At 48.4% G+C, this 13,654-nt stretch overlaps 6 non-coding genes and 7 pseudogenes across 6 annotated transcripts; 12 read left to right on the plus strand and 1 right to left on the minus strand.

The window, feature by feature from the left end:
* The first annotated feature begins 2,002 nt into the window (after positions 1–2,002).
* On the plus strand, positions 2,003–2,075 carry trnav-aac (transfer RNA valine (anticodon AAC)). Its single transcript has one exon. It is a non-coding gene; the product is annotated as a tRNA-Val (tRNA).
* Positions 2,076–3,462: 1,387 nt separating this feature from the next.
* On the minus strand, positions 3,463–3,627 carry LOC148668899 (U1 spliceosomal RNA). Its single transcript, XR_015937990.1, has one exon. It is a non-coding gene; the product is annotated as a U1 spliceosomal RNA (small nuclear RNA).
* A 3,185-nt stretch (positions 3,628–6,812) lies between these two features.
* On the plus strand, positions 6,813–6,931 carry LOC148668900 (5S ribosomal RNA; annotated as a pseudogene).
* Positions 6,932–7,468: 537 nt separating this feature from the next.
* Positions 7,469–7,586, plus strand: LOC148668901 (5S ribosomal RNA; annotated as a pseudogene).
* A 537-nt stretch (positions 7,587–8,123) lies between these two features.
* LOC148668902 (5S ribosomal RNA) lies at positions 8,124–8,242 on the plus strand. The gene has a single exon (XR_015937625.1). It is a non-coding gene; the product is annotated as a 5S ribosomal RNA (ribosomal RNA).
* A 537-nt stretch (positions 8,243–8,779) lies between these two features.
* LOC148668903 (5S ribosomal RNA) lies at positions 8,780–8,898 on the plus strand. Its single transcript, XR_015939117.1, has one exon. It is a non-coding gene; the product is annotated as a 5S ribosomal RNA (ribosomal RNA).
* A 537-nt stretch (positions 8,899–9,435) lies between these two features.
* On the plus strand, positions 9,436–9,554 carry LOC148668904 (5S ribosomal RNA; annotated as a pseudogene).
* A 537-nt stretch (positions 9,555–10,091) lies between these two features.
* Positions 10,092–10,223, plus strand: LOC148668905 (5S ribosomal RNA; annotated as a pseudogene).
* Positions 10,224–10,760: 537 nt separating this feature from the next.
* Positions 10,761–10,879, plus strand: LOC148668906 (5S ribosomal RNA). Its single transcript, XR_015937626.1, has one exon. It is a non-coding gene; the product is annotated as a 5S ribosomal RNA (ribosomal RNA).
* A 537-nt stretch (positions 10,880–11,416) lies between these two features.
* LOC148668907 (5S ribosomal RNA) lies at positions 11,417–11,535 on the plus strand (annotated as a pseudogene).
* A 537-nt stretch (positions 11,536–12,072) lies between these two features.
* On the plus strand, positions 12,073–12,191 carry LOC148668908 (5S ribosomal RNA). The gene has a single exon (XR_015938821.1). It is a non-coding gene; the product is annotated as a 5S ribosomal RNA (ribosomal RNA).
* A 537-nt stretch (positions 12,192–12,728) lies between these two features.
* Positions 12,729–12,847, plus strand: LOC148668909 (5S ribosomal RNA; annotated as a pseudogene).
* Positions 12,848–13,384: 537 nt separating this feature from the next.
* Positions 13,385–13,503, plus strand: LOC148668910 (5S ribosomal RNA; annotated as a pseudogene).
* Positions 13,504–13,654: the final 151 nt, after the last annotated feature.

Here is a 13,654-nt window from a genome sequence, read left to right on the forward strand (position 1 = left end):
GAGGGTTTTGAGTCTGGATTTGAAGGAGTTTAGAGAAGGTGACTCTCTAATATCCTTGGGCAAGGAGTTCCAGAGCTTGGGGGCATAGCAGGAGAAGGCCCTGTCGCCCATACAATGTAGACGGGCTTGGGGGACAGTAAGGAGGGCAGAATTTGAAGAGCGGAGGTTGCGAGGTGGGGAGTAGGGCGATAAAAGTTCAGACAGGTATTGAGGTGCCAAGCCATGTAAAGTCTACGCGGAATTTGACCGGAAGCCAGTGCAAGGACTCCAGGATAGGAGTAATGTGAACACTTGCACTAGATCTGGTCAGGATTCTGGCTGCTGAATTTTGGACATACTGCTGAAGTATGCTGAAGTATTATTCAGCTGAAGGACCATAGAATAATCGATTAACTTCACTGATTGGTGAGTACTGATTCTTTTCTTGACCCTGTTTAAATATCTAGAAAACAGTCAATAAAGACTGTATCGATCAATTACCATAGTGCGTTTAGTGTTAATAATGTTCAATCCGAAATTAAACAATGATTATTCATATTATTATTTAGGTAACTCTATCCTAGAGCTAGAAAATTATATTCCAAGTTGATAAATGTATGTAAGTAACAGTTTAAATACATTTTTCCAGTGTTTATAAATCATAAGTATGGTAACCACGGCAACAGCCGGCACGTCACTGTATGTGTCTAGGTGTCTCGCATTCGTCACAGAGAGTGTATGTGACGTCACGGGCAGCAACTAATACTACTACTAGTGTATTCATTTTAACATTAGTGAGAGTACAACTGGTAGTTTTAATGGTAGTGTTCATAACAAAGTGTGAGTATTAATAACAAAGCGCTTGTTTGTTAATCGCGTCTCCACTCGTCCTTTGTTCTGAAAAGAACCTGTAAATGCTACAATATTCTTTACTCAGCAGCTTATTAAAAACAGCTCCTGTGATGTTCAAACCGATTTTTTACACAGAACACTGACACAGCTTTGCGTTCTGAATCTCTTTTTCTCGTGCGTTTATTTAATGTGGCACAATGCACTGGGATAAGGGTATTCTGTTCACAAACCAATAGCATTTAAACCACAGCCCAGGTTCGATCTGTCTCCCAGAATCACCAGGGCGCACACACACACACACAACCGTGCCGTTGAAGTGCTCTGCTTCATTTCTAAGGGCAACTCAACATTCACTCCTACCCCGAGTGCAGAAAAGACAGCGTCCGCAGCAACAACAGCTCAGGTCTCTGCACAGGAGCTAAGCTGCCCCCATCTCCTCTGCTCTGCGGTTCCTGCGGAGTGGATTCCTGCCTGGAGCCGTGTTTGCAGGCGGCGGCTCCCCGCGCCCTGTCTGTGCGTCGTGTCCAAGAGCTCCTGGGAGGAAGAGAGAGCCCTCACACTCGGGGGCTTTTCCACGGTCTGTGTGAGGAGGGGCGGGTGTGTCCAGTAGCTTATCGAGCGGAAGCCTGGGGCGGCGGAGAGCTGTGATCGTGCAGACCTTGAGGTGTCACCTCTTTGTCTGCTTTCCCGCCCCCCCTCCGCCCAAGCTCTGCTCCAAAGTAGCCCGGCAACCCCTCACACCTGCACGTGTCACAACCTAAGGTGTGGTCATGAGACACCCATGGGGTGTCGTTCTGTTCTTGCTAATTGTTTCCTGCCCGTCGCAGGCAGGAGTCCATGCGAGGAAGATGCGCTGGACAGAGCTCAGAGGGCGCACCTGGGTGGCTTTCCTTCAGAGTGACGTTCCTGCAACACTCTCCCGCTACTCTTGGTGCGCTCATGCCGCAACACAGGAAGGCTGGAGCAGGTGGCTGTGGGCTCTGCGCACCGCCAAAATAGCTCAGTTGGGAGAGCGTTAGACTGAAGATCTAAAGGTCCCTGGTTTGATCCCGGGTTTTGGTATTTTGTTTCATCGCGCCCTTTGTTCCTCTCTCCAGCGCACCCTGCCTAAAGTGACGCGTCCCTTTCTCAGCCCGAAATGCAAGCAAGACACCAGCAGCGGTCCCTGCAGGTTTCCATAGTGTAGCGGCTATCACGTTCGCCTAACACGCGAAAGGTCCCTGGTTCGAGACCGGGTGGAAGCAGACTCGTTTTGCACGCTCCTGTACTTCACAGAGGTCTTGAACGACCGGTCATTTGTTCCCAATGTATTTCCGGTGCCTTCGTGCACTCTTGTACCAAACGCACGTTCCTTCTGTACGTGGAGCCGATCATTTGCAATTGGGCTGTGCCGACAGACCAGGACGAGCTCTGTCGGCTCAAAAGCAGCGCAGGACCTGCAAGAACAACAGAAAGATTAGCATCCAGCGGGGGCCTCTTAGTGAGCCCAAGATCTCATCAAGAATCGGCTCCAGCAACAGGGCTGGGCGCATTGTTCCATTCTCCGACCACTCTCGGTGTAAACAAGTCCTTCCTGGTCTCTGCTTGAAATGCACTTTCCTGCGTTTGCTTTGGTGTAACTGGCTTCCCCTGCATGGGCGAATGTGAAGAAGATCCTTAGTAAGTCATTGAAGAAAACCAAGAAGAGGTCGGAGTGGCCTCTGTCGTTCATCAACGATCCAGTCAGGCAGTACTCCTCCTATTCTGCCAGTATGTGGATTCGAACCGGGGTTGTTGCGGCCACAACACAAATTCTGAGCACTATACGATCACAGCGAGTTACCGAGACATACACAGCCAGTAGGAAAGGATGTACTCTCTTTGTGTGACACTAGTCGGAAAAGTCCTGACGCTGCATTTCAACTGAGCCCTAGTATACATCAACCCTTCGACACTCTGAGTGCCAACTCTCTTGTGTGTTTTCTCCATCAAGCAGGTCATGAAGGCAGCAATTACAGTTTGCTTACATGACGCACGCACAACATGGCTGTATGCTCCCATATGGTCTAGCGGTTACGATACCTGATCTTCACCCAGGTGGCCTGGTTTCAGCTCCTTGTATGAGAACGTGTCAGTTTTGCCTCCTGCTTTCCAAAGATCAGCACCATGTTTTATGCCTCCCCCGAATATCGAAGCTGCCTCTAAATCTGCAAATGAAGATGAGTCAATAAACCACTTGTTTTTCGTATAACTATACATATATTCATTTAATACTGATTTCATTCATTGAGCACGGATACAATAGAGGTACAGCTATTCACTGTTTGACATGTCTGCACTGGTACAGAACCTAGCAATCAGAAAACGGGTGAAACTGTCTTGAGAATTAGCATACAGTACCGAGGCCCCCATGACCAAATAAAGGCTAACCTCGATAATCAGCCTAAATAATGCAGACAACAGCAAAACGACTGACTTTGAAAAGGGAATGAATGTCCGGAAGGAGTAGTGTAACCAGCTTGAAATGCTTCTCCGGACCTCTAACTAAAAGAAACCGGGAACCAGCAGTGGCATCGACTCCTTTCGAACTGGGATCCTATCGCAGCTCATGGTGTCCTAACTCTCCCGTATCTGATATTTGACCAAGCACATCAGGAGAGAGCGCGAACGCAGTCCCCCACTACCAGAAATTATGCAGTCGAGATTCCCACATTTGGGGAATTCGCAGGGGTCAGCACAGCCGGAGTGCAATGGCCGAGCCTCGCCCTGGGTGAATCGATTTTTTAAGAACTTTATTTTCTTTTCACAAAAAAATACAGGACATCACAAATTAGAAAGCTTTACATTAATATACATACTTAAAACAGTATATATAATCCCATCTCATTACATTTTGACACGGTACCAGTTATATAGCAACAATTTATTTTTTTCTGGTGCAAATCACATTCTTTACTTAAACATGATAATGTTTTTCACAGTTTCTTGAGATATTGACCTATGCTCTCAATTTCCCACAGATTTTCTGCTTCCTCCCTCCCTTCTCTCCACAGATCTCTGAGGTAATAGTTCTCTCGGGTGATGAACAGGGCCAGGCTACCTGCTGCCTTGACTGGGACCTCGATGCCTTTGAACAGCCCCATGTTCCTCACTCTCCACAGGGCATCTTTCCCACTGTTCACCACGGCCCAGATCCTGTCAAACATGTCAGGAGGAAGTTTGACAGGAGAGATGCCGTTGTAGCGGCAATGCTTGTTAATAAGACAGAATTAGGCCGTGGTATTCTGTCCTAAATGAGGCCCCATCTCACCCTCCATCTTTGTGGTGCAGCCACAGAGAAAGTATTCATGCAGGTTGATTTAAGATGTTTTCTTTTGATAATGGACAGCTCCCAGATGGGGATGCACTTAGCTTAGCCTGGCTATCATGATCAATGGTCATCCATTGGTGCCTATCTGTCTAGGGAGTGCCGAATGGACATCTGGACTGCATTCCTAAGTGTCAAGAGTAAGTGACTCATATCTCACCTTGACCAACCAATCAGGGACTGGCAGGGCGTGGTAATACCACGTGGGTCTCTAATGCCCGCCAAACTCTCAACCAATCAGCACACATCTATGTCTTGGTCAAAAAGGGAGCGCAAGCTCAGATCGGGGCTCTCCTTGGCCATTTTCGCGCATCCTCAGAGACAATCACGTGACAACTGCTGTTGTCTGCAAAGGGACTTGGACTTTGTTCTAAGCGCGAGGCCGAGGATCCCATACGTACTCAGAATTCTACCAACATGAATGATCCGCTTGATCAACGGCAGCCTACAGTTGGACCCTCATCGACAACCTGAATAGCTTATTCAGAAGCAGCGCTGGACCAGGAACGAACCAGCTTCTTCCCAGGCAAAAGAGTGACTTGGTGTTCGTGCCGGGAGATTCCAAATCCATACACAGTGGATAAGTAAACCCCATGTTCTACATTGTGTCTCGAGAATTCAATTGTACCTCAACACAAGTTGTTATCAATTTAATTCATGAGTAATGTATTTACTTCCGAGTTTAGAGTAACAGTGGGTAATAACACTGATTAGCGATTTGGTAACCGAACGATATATATTGACATATATTCTCTGTTGTGTATCTCTTTGTGTTGGCATCTCTTCGAGATTATATACCTTGTATATTGATAACCCTCACAGTAAGGTCTGCCGCTCGTATCCAGGCAGACTAGTATATGTTTGGTGCACAATTTATATGAATAAATGTATCTCGTGTATTGAACCCGTGTGTGTGCGTTGTTAGTTGTTCTGACGATTGATTTTCTAAAAGCCACAACGAACAACCTCGTGATTACTGCTACAATTAATAATTGTCTCAGTAAACCCATCAAACCTCTACAACCACGATACACCACCATAAACTATATTAATTTAGGAACATAAACATATAGTGTAAACTGTATATGGCTGGTATTGGTAGTTTAAAGAAAAAATACACACCAGTATTCCACTTTCTTCCTAAACATTTTAAGCATCAAAGTCTTACATGTAGTAAGATTTTACCAGGTTTCGGAAACGTTTTTACATGCTCCTTCTGACCATCTTAACTTTATATACTTTGTGAAAAGTCATAAGATATTCACATTTTCTGTGAATGTGCTCGTTATCGGAGTAAACAAAAGCATACTTTTAGAATTTGATTAATAGGGAATATAATATGGAATCACGTACCTAAAGAAATTAATAACGATATAATTATTTTTATGTACTGTAGCTCAAATAGTAGTATAATACACTTTCTATGGATACATGTGCTTCTACGCAATGCAGAAGCACATCCACAAGTAACATTACCTAGCTAAGAGAGGACATTGGCTAGCCATTATGATAAATACAGTGGAAAAAAGCAATTGGGAAAATAAGACCTGCTGATCTGTTATACATACCAGGAAGAGAACAGAATATGATTTTTTTCTGTTCGAAACGTGTGTTGTCTTTATGAAATTCATGTATTTTAAACGTTTAATTAAGAAGAAAAAAACTTACAGAAAGATACTAAGCTGATCACGAGATAGAAAGATCACCCGTTTTTCGCGCATAAAAAGTGGCTATTAACTGGGTAAACTGTTATTAACTGGAGTCAACTGGGTGAAAACACATAATATGAACATGAAACAAAACAAAAAATAAAAATAAGATACAATCTACAGACATTAAAACCGGTGTCATGGAAATATAACTATCAAGGAAGCCACAAGAGAGAGTTCTCACCTGAGTAAGGTCTTTATTTCAATATTGGGAGCAACCAGAGACTCAATTTGTTACAAGCAGTACCGGGTTTTCATAAGACGTTGCGCTGTAAAAAAGCTCAGCGCTTTGTCCATTCTAAAACTTCCACTTTCCCTAAGAGAAAACAGATTACATCAAAAAGCGAAAGAAGAAGCACTAGATATGTTATTCAAAGCTTATCAGTTACTTTCAGCTAATTCTAACGACCCAGACAGCATATATTGTTTTGGTACATTGTCTTCTAAAGTAACCTAAACAGTGTACTTTGTTGACGCACTGTTTTCTAAAATTCTGCACGTACTGTAGCACAGCAATTACATCCTTGAAATATATTATCTAAAAGCCCCAATATATTTCTTTGCAAAGCTCTCTACATTTTAAGAATCAATTTACTTATTAGATTTCCACTTAAAGACTTGTTCGGCTGGCGTTCAAGAGTCGCGTTTTTCAGAATTGTATTGAGATCGTTTTCCACAGAGCTCAGATGTCAAAGCACAGCAGCAGCTCTCCACAGCGATCCTCTATAGCGCCCTTTCTCCCGCAGCTCCGTCCTCATTGGAAGGAAGCAAGAGTGAAAGGCTGAAGTGAAATAGAGCGGGGACGAAGGCAGTGAAGAGAGAGAACGTGGGAAGAAGAGAAAAACGCAAGGGAAAAAAAGCAGCGTCGTAAAAGAGGTGACGGAGATGTCCTCTCAATAAGAAGGGTGCCAGCGAGCCTTGCTCTCGCTTACGGCCACACACCCTTGAGCATGCCTGATCTTGTCTGATCTCGGAAGCTAAACAGGGATGGGCCTGGTTAGTACTTGGATGGGAGACCGCCTGGGAATACCAGGTGCTGTAAGCTTTTAAGCGCAGGAGGCGCCCTATCCCCGCTCGCTCGCTCATTCCCCTGTTCACACGTGCAGTGCGGCTTGTCCGTCTGTTTATTTGTCAGCTTTGGCGAGACACGGGTGCTTGTGTATTAGCGTGAGCGTTTTTTATTCTGATCAGGAACAGTTTTACAAGTCCGCAAAGGATCGAAGAAAGGTTTATCGCCAGCTGAAAAGAGACACAGCGCTTCGGCTGTGGAGACTTGTTCGGCTGGCGTTCGGAGAGTCGCGTTTTTCAGAATTGTATTGAGATCGTTTTCCACAGAACTCAGATGTCAAAGCACAGCAGCAGCTCTCCACAGCGATCCTCTATAGCGCCCTTTCTCCCGCAGCTCCGTCCTCATTGGAAGGAAGCAAGAGTGAAAGGCTGAAGTGAAATAGAGCGGGGACGAAGGCAGTGAAGAGAGAGAACGTGGGAAGAAGAGAAAAACGCAAGGGAAAAAGAGCAGCGTCATAAAAGAGGTGACGGAGCTGTCCTCTCAATAAGAAGGGTGCCAGCGAGCCTTGCTCTCGCTTACGGCCACACCCCCTTGAGCACACCTGATCTCTCTGATCTCGGAAGCTAAACAGGGGTGGGCCTGGTTAGTACTTGGATGGGAGACCGCCTGGGAATACCAGGTGCTGTAAGCTTTTAAGCGCAGGAGGCGCCCTATCCCCGCTCGCTCGCTCATTCCCCTGTTCACACGTGCAGTGCGGCTTGTCCGTCTGTTTATTTGTCAGCTTTGGCGAGACACGGGTGCTTGTGTATTAGCGTGAGCGTTTTTTATTCTGATCAGGAACAGTTTTACAAGTCCGCAAAGGATCGAAGAAAGGTTTATCGCCAGCTGAAAAGAGACACAGCGCTTCGGCTGTGGAGACTTGTTCGGCTGGCGTTCGGAGAGTCGCGTTTTTCAGAATTGTATTGAGATCGTTTTCCACAGAACTCAGATGTCAAAGCACAGCAGCAGCTCTCCACAGCGATCCTCTATAGCGCCCTTTCTCCCGCAGCTCCGTCCTCATTGGAAGGAAGCAAGAGTGAAAGGCTGAAGTGAAATAGAGCGGGGACGAAGGCAGTGAAGAGAGAGAACGTGGGAAGAAGAGAAAAACGCAAGGGAAAAAAAGCAGCGTCGTAAAAGAGGTGACGGAGCTGTCCTCTCAATAAGAAGGGTGCCAGCGAGCTTTGGTCTTGCTTACGGCCACACCCCCTTGAGCACGCCTGATCTCGTCTGATCTCGGAAGCTAAACAGGGATGGGCCTGGTTAGTACTTGGATGGGAGACCGCCTGGGAATACCAGGTGCTGTAAGCTTTTAAGCGCAGGAGGCGCCCTATCCCCGCTCGCTCGCTCATTCCCCTGTTCACACGTGCAGTGCGGCTTGTCCGTCTGTTTATTTGTCAGCTTTGGCGAGACACGGGTGCTTGTGTATTAGCGTGAGCGTTTTTTATTCTGATCAGGAACAGTTTTACAAGTCCGCAAAGGATCGAGGAAAGGTTTATCGCCAGCTGAAAAGAGACACAGCGCTTCGGCTGTGGAGACTTGTTCGGCTGGCGTTCGGAGAGTCGCGTTTCTCAGAATTGTATTGAGATCGTTTTCCACAGAGCTCAGATGTCAATGCACAGCAGCAGCTCTCCACAGCGATCCTCTATAGCGCCCTTTCTCCCGCAGCTCCGTCCTCATTGGAAGGAAGCAAGAGTGAAAGGCTGAAGTGAAATAGAGCGGGGACGAAGGCAGTGAAGAGAGAGAACGTGGGAAGAAGAGAAAAACGCAAGGGAAAAAAAGCAGCGTCGTAAAAGAGGTGATGGAGCTGTCCTCTCAATAAGAAGGGTGCCAGCGAGCCTTGCTCTAGCTTACGGCCACACCCCCTTGAGCACGCCTGATCTCATCTGATCTCGGAAGCTAAACAGGGATGGGCCTGGTTAGTACTTGGATGGGAGACCGCCTGGGAATACCAGGTGCTGTAAGCTTTTAAGCGCAGGAGGCGCCCTATCCCCGCTCGCTCGCTCATTCCCCTGTTCACACGTGCAGTGCGGCTTGTCCGTCTGTTTATTTGTCAGCTTTGGCGAGACACGGGTGCTTGTGTATTAGCGTGAGCGTTTTTTATTCTGATCAGGAACAGTTTTACAAGTCCGCAAAGGATCGAGGAAAGGTTTATCGCCAGCTGAAAAGAGACACAGCGCTTCGGCTGTGGAGACTTGTTCGGCTGGCGTTCGGAGAGTCGCGTTTTTCAGAATTGTATTGAGATCGTTTTCCACAGAGCTCAGATGTCAAAGCACAGCAGCAGCTCTCCACAGCGATCCTCTATAGCGCCCTTTCTCCCGCAGCTCCGTCCTCATTGGAAGGAAGCAAGAGTGAAAGGCTGAAGTGAAATGGAGCAGGAACGAAGGCAGTGAAGAGAGAGAACGTGGGAAGAAGAGAAAAACGCAAGGGAAAAAAAGCAGCGTCGTAAAAGAGGTGACGGAGCTGTCCTCTCAATAAGAAGGGTGCCAGCGAGCCTTGCTCTCGCTTATGGCCACACCCCCTTGAGCACGCCTGATCTCGTCTGATCTTGGAAGCTAAACAGGGATGGGCCTGGTTAGTACTTGGATGGGAGACCGCCTGGGAATACCAGGTGCTGTAAGCTTTTAAGCGCAGGAGGCGCCCTATCCCCGCTCGCTCGCTCATTCCCCTGTTCACACGTGCAGTGCGGCTTGTCCGTCTGTTTATTTGTCAGCTTTGGCGAGACACGGGTGCTTGTGTATTAGCGTGAGCGTTTTTTATTCTGATCAGGAACAGTTTTACAAGTCCGCAAAGGATCGAGGAAAGGTTTATCGCCAGCTGAAAAGAGACACAGCGCTTCGGCTGTGGAGACTTGTTCGGCTGGCGTTCGGAGAGTCGCGTTTTTCAGAATTGTATTGAGATCGTTTTCCACAGAGCTCAGATGTCAAAGCACAGCAGCAGCTCTCCACAGCGATCATCTATAGCGCCCTTTCTCCCGCAGCTCCGTCCTCATTGGAAGGAAGCAAGAGTGAAAGGCTGAAGTGAAATAGAGCGGGGACGAAGGCAGTGAAGAGAGAGAACGTGGGAAGAAGAGAAAAACGCAAGGGAAAAAAAGCAGCGTCGTAAAAGAGGTGACGGAGCTGTCCTCTCAATAAGAAGGGTGCCAGCGAGCTTTGATCTCGCTTACGGCCACACCCCCTTGAGCACGCCTGATCTCGTCTGATCTCGGAAGCTAAACAGGGATGGGCCTGGTAAGTACTTGCATGGGAGACCGCCTGGGGAGACCGCCTGGGAATACCAGGTGCTGTAAGCTTTTAAGCGCAGGAGGCGCCCTATCCCCGCTCGCTCGCTCATTCCCCTGTTCACACGTGCAGTGCGGCTTGTCCGTCTGTTTATTTGTCAGCTTTGGCGAGACACGGGTGCTTGTGTATTAGCGTGAGCGTTTTTTATTCTGATCAGGAACAGTTTTACAAGTCCGCAAAGGATCGAAGAAAGGTTTATCGCCAGCTGAAAAGAGACACAGCGCTTCGGCTGTGGAGACTTGTTCGGCTGGCGTTCGGAGAGTCGCGTTTTTCAGAATTGTATTGAGATCGTTTTCCACAGAGCTCAGATGTCAAAGCACAGCAGCAGCTCTCCACAGCGATCCTCTATAGCGCCCTTTCTCCCGCAGCTCCGTCCTCATTGGAAGGAAGCAAGAGTGAAAGGCTGAAGTGAAATAGAGCGGGGACGAAGGCAGTGAAGAGAGAGAACGTGGGAAGAAGAGAAAAACGCAAGGGAAAAAAAGCAGCGTCGTAAAAGAGGTGACGGAGCTGTCCTCTCAATAAGAAGGGTGCCAGCGAGCTTTGGTCTAGCTTACGGCCACACCCCCTTGAGCACGCCTGATCTCGTCTGATCTCGGAAGCTAAACAGGGATGGGCCTGGTTAGTACTTGGATGGGAGACCGCCTGGGAATACCAGGTGCTGTAAGCTTTTAAGCGCAGGAGGCGCCCTATCCCCGCTCGCTCGCTCATTCCCCTGTTCACACGTGCAGTGCGGCTTGTCCGTCTGTTTATTTGTCAGCTTTGGCGAGACACGGGTGCTTGTGTATTAGCGTGAGCGTTTTTTATTCTGATCAGGAACAGTTTTACAAGTCAGCAAAGGATCGAGGAAAGGTTTATCGCCAGCTGAAAAGAGACACAGCGCTTCGGCTGTGGAGACTTGTTCGGCTGGCGTTCGGAGAGTCGCGTTTTTCAGAATTGTATTGAGATCGTTTTCCACAGAGCTCAGATGTCAAAGCACAGCAGCAGCTCTCCACAGCGATCCTCTATAGCGCCCTTTCTCCCGCAGCTCCGTCCTCATTGGAAGGAAGCAAGAGTGAAAGGCTGAAGTGAAATGGAGCAGGAACGAAGGCAGTGAAGAGAGAGAACGTGGGAAGAAGAGAAAAACGCAAGGGAAAAAAAGCAGCGTCGTAAAATTGGTGACGGAGCTGTCCTCTCAATAAGAAGGGTGCCAGCGAGCCTTGCTCTCGCTTATGGCCACACCCCCTTGAGCACGCCTGATCTCGTCTGATCTCGGAAGCTAAACAGGGATGTGCCTGGTTAGTACTTGGATGGGAGACCGCCTGGGAATACCAGGTGCTGTAAGCTTTTAAGCGCAGGAGGCGCCCTATCCCCGCTCGCTCGCTCATTCCCCTGTTCACACGTGCAGTGCGGCTTGTCCGTCTGTTTATTTGTCAGCTTTGGCGAGACACGGGTGCTTGTGTATTAGCGTGAGCGTTTTTTATTCTGATCAGGAACAGTTTTACAAGTCCGCAAAGGATCGAGGAAAGGTTTATCGCCAGCTGAAAAGAGACACAGCGCTTCGGCTGTGGAGACTTGTTCGGCTGGCGTTCGGAGAGTCGCGTTTCTCAGAATTGTATTGAGATCGTTTTCCACAGAGCTCAGATGTCAAAGCACAGCAGCAGCTCTCCACAGCGATCCTCTATAGCGCCCTTTCTCCCGCAGCTCCGTCCTCATTGGAAGGAAGCAAGAGTGAAAGGCTGAAGTGAAATAGAGCGGGGACGAAGGCAGTGAAGAGAGAGAACGTGGGAAGAAGAGAAAAACGCAAGGGAAAAAAAGCAGCGTCGTAAAAGAGGTGACGGAGCTGTCCTCTCAATAAGAAGGGTGCCAGCGAGCCTTGCTCTTGCTTATGGCCACACCCCCTTGAGCACGCCTGATCTCATCTGATCTCAGAAGCTAAACAGGGATGGGCCTGGTTAGTACTTGGATGGGAGACCGCCTGGGAATACCAGGTGCTGTAAGCTTTTAAGCGCAGGAGGCGCCCTATCCCCGCTCGCTCGCTCATTCCCCTGTTCACACGTGCAGTGCGGCTTGTCCGTCTGTTTATTTGTCAGCTTTGGCGAGACACGGGTGCTTGTGTATTAGCGTGAGCGTTTTTTATTCTGATCAGGAACAGTTTTACAAGTCCGCAAAGGATCGAGGAAAGGTTTATCGCCAGCTGAAAAGAGACACAGCGCTTTGGCTGTGGAGACTTGTTCGGCTGGCGTTCGGAGAGTCGCGTTTTTCAGAATTGTATTGAGATCGTTTTCCACAGAGCTCAGATGTCAAAGCACAGCAGCAGCTCTCCACAGCGATCCTCTATAGCGCCCTTTCTCCCGCAGCTCCGTCCTCATTGGAAGGAAGCAAGAGTGAAAGGCTGAAGTGAAATAGAGCGGGGACGAAGGCAGTGAAGAGAGAGAACGTGGGAAGAAGAGAAAAACGCAAGGGAAAAAAAGCAGCGTCGTAAAAGAGGTGACGGAGCTGTCCTCTCAATAAGAAGGGTGCCAGCGAGCCTTGCTCTCGCTTACGGCCACACCCCCTTGAGCACGCCTGATCTTGTCTGATCTCGGAAGCTAAACAGGGATGGGCTTGGTTAGTACTTGGATGGGAGACCGCCTGGGAATACCAGGTGCTGTAAGCTTTTAAGCGCAGGAGGCACCCTATCCCCGCTCGCTCGCTCATTCCCCTGTTCACACGTGCAGTGCGGCTTGTCCGTCTGTTTATTTGTCAGCTTTGGCGAGACACGGGTGCTTGTGTATTAGCTTGAGCGTTTTTTATTCTGATCAGGAACAGTTTTACAAGTCCGCAAAGGATCGAGGAAAGGTTTATCGCCAGCTGAAAAGAGACACAGCGCTTTGGCTGTGGAGACTTGTTCGGCTGGCGTTCGGAGAGTCGCGTTTTTCAGAATTGTATTGAGATCGTTTTCCACAGAGCTCAGATGTCAAAGCACAGCAGCAGCTCTCCACAGCGATCCTCTATAGCGCCCTTTCTCCCGCAGCTCCGTCCTCATTGGAAGGAAGCAAGAGTGAAAGGCTGAAGTGAAATAGAGCGGGGACGAAGGCAGTGAAGAGAGAGAACGTGGGAAGAAGAGAAAAACGCAAGGGAAAAAAAGCAGCGTCGAAAAAGAGGTGACGGAGCTGTCCTCTCAATAAGAAGGGTGCCAGCGAGCCTTGCTCTTGCTTACGGCCACACCCCCTTGAGCACGCCTGATCTCGTCTGATCTCGGAAGCTAAACAGGGATGGGCCTGGTTAGTACTTGGATGGGAGACCGCCTGGGATTACCAGGTGCTGTAAGCTTTTAAGCGCAGGAGGCGCCCTATCCCCGCTCGCTCGCTCATTCCCCTGTTCACACGTGCAGTGCGGCTTGTCCGTCTGTTTATTTGTCAGCTTTGGCGAGACACGGGTGCTTGTGTATTAGCGTGAGCGTTTTTTATTCTGATCAGGAACA

This window comes from Lepisosteus platostomus, chromosome 5, assembly GCF_059453375.1.
Source record: "Lepisosteus platostomus isolate fLepPlt1 chromosome 5, fLepPlt1.hap1, whole genome shotgun sequence".
In the NCBI taxonomy this organism is placed as follows: domain Eukaryota; kingdom Metazoa; phylum Chordata; class Actinopteri; order Semionotiformes; family Lepisosteidae; genus Lepisosteus; species Lepisosteus platostomus.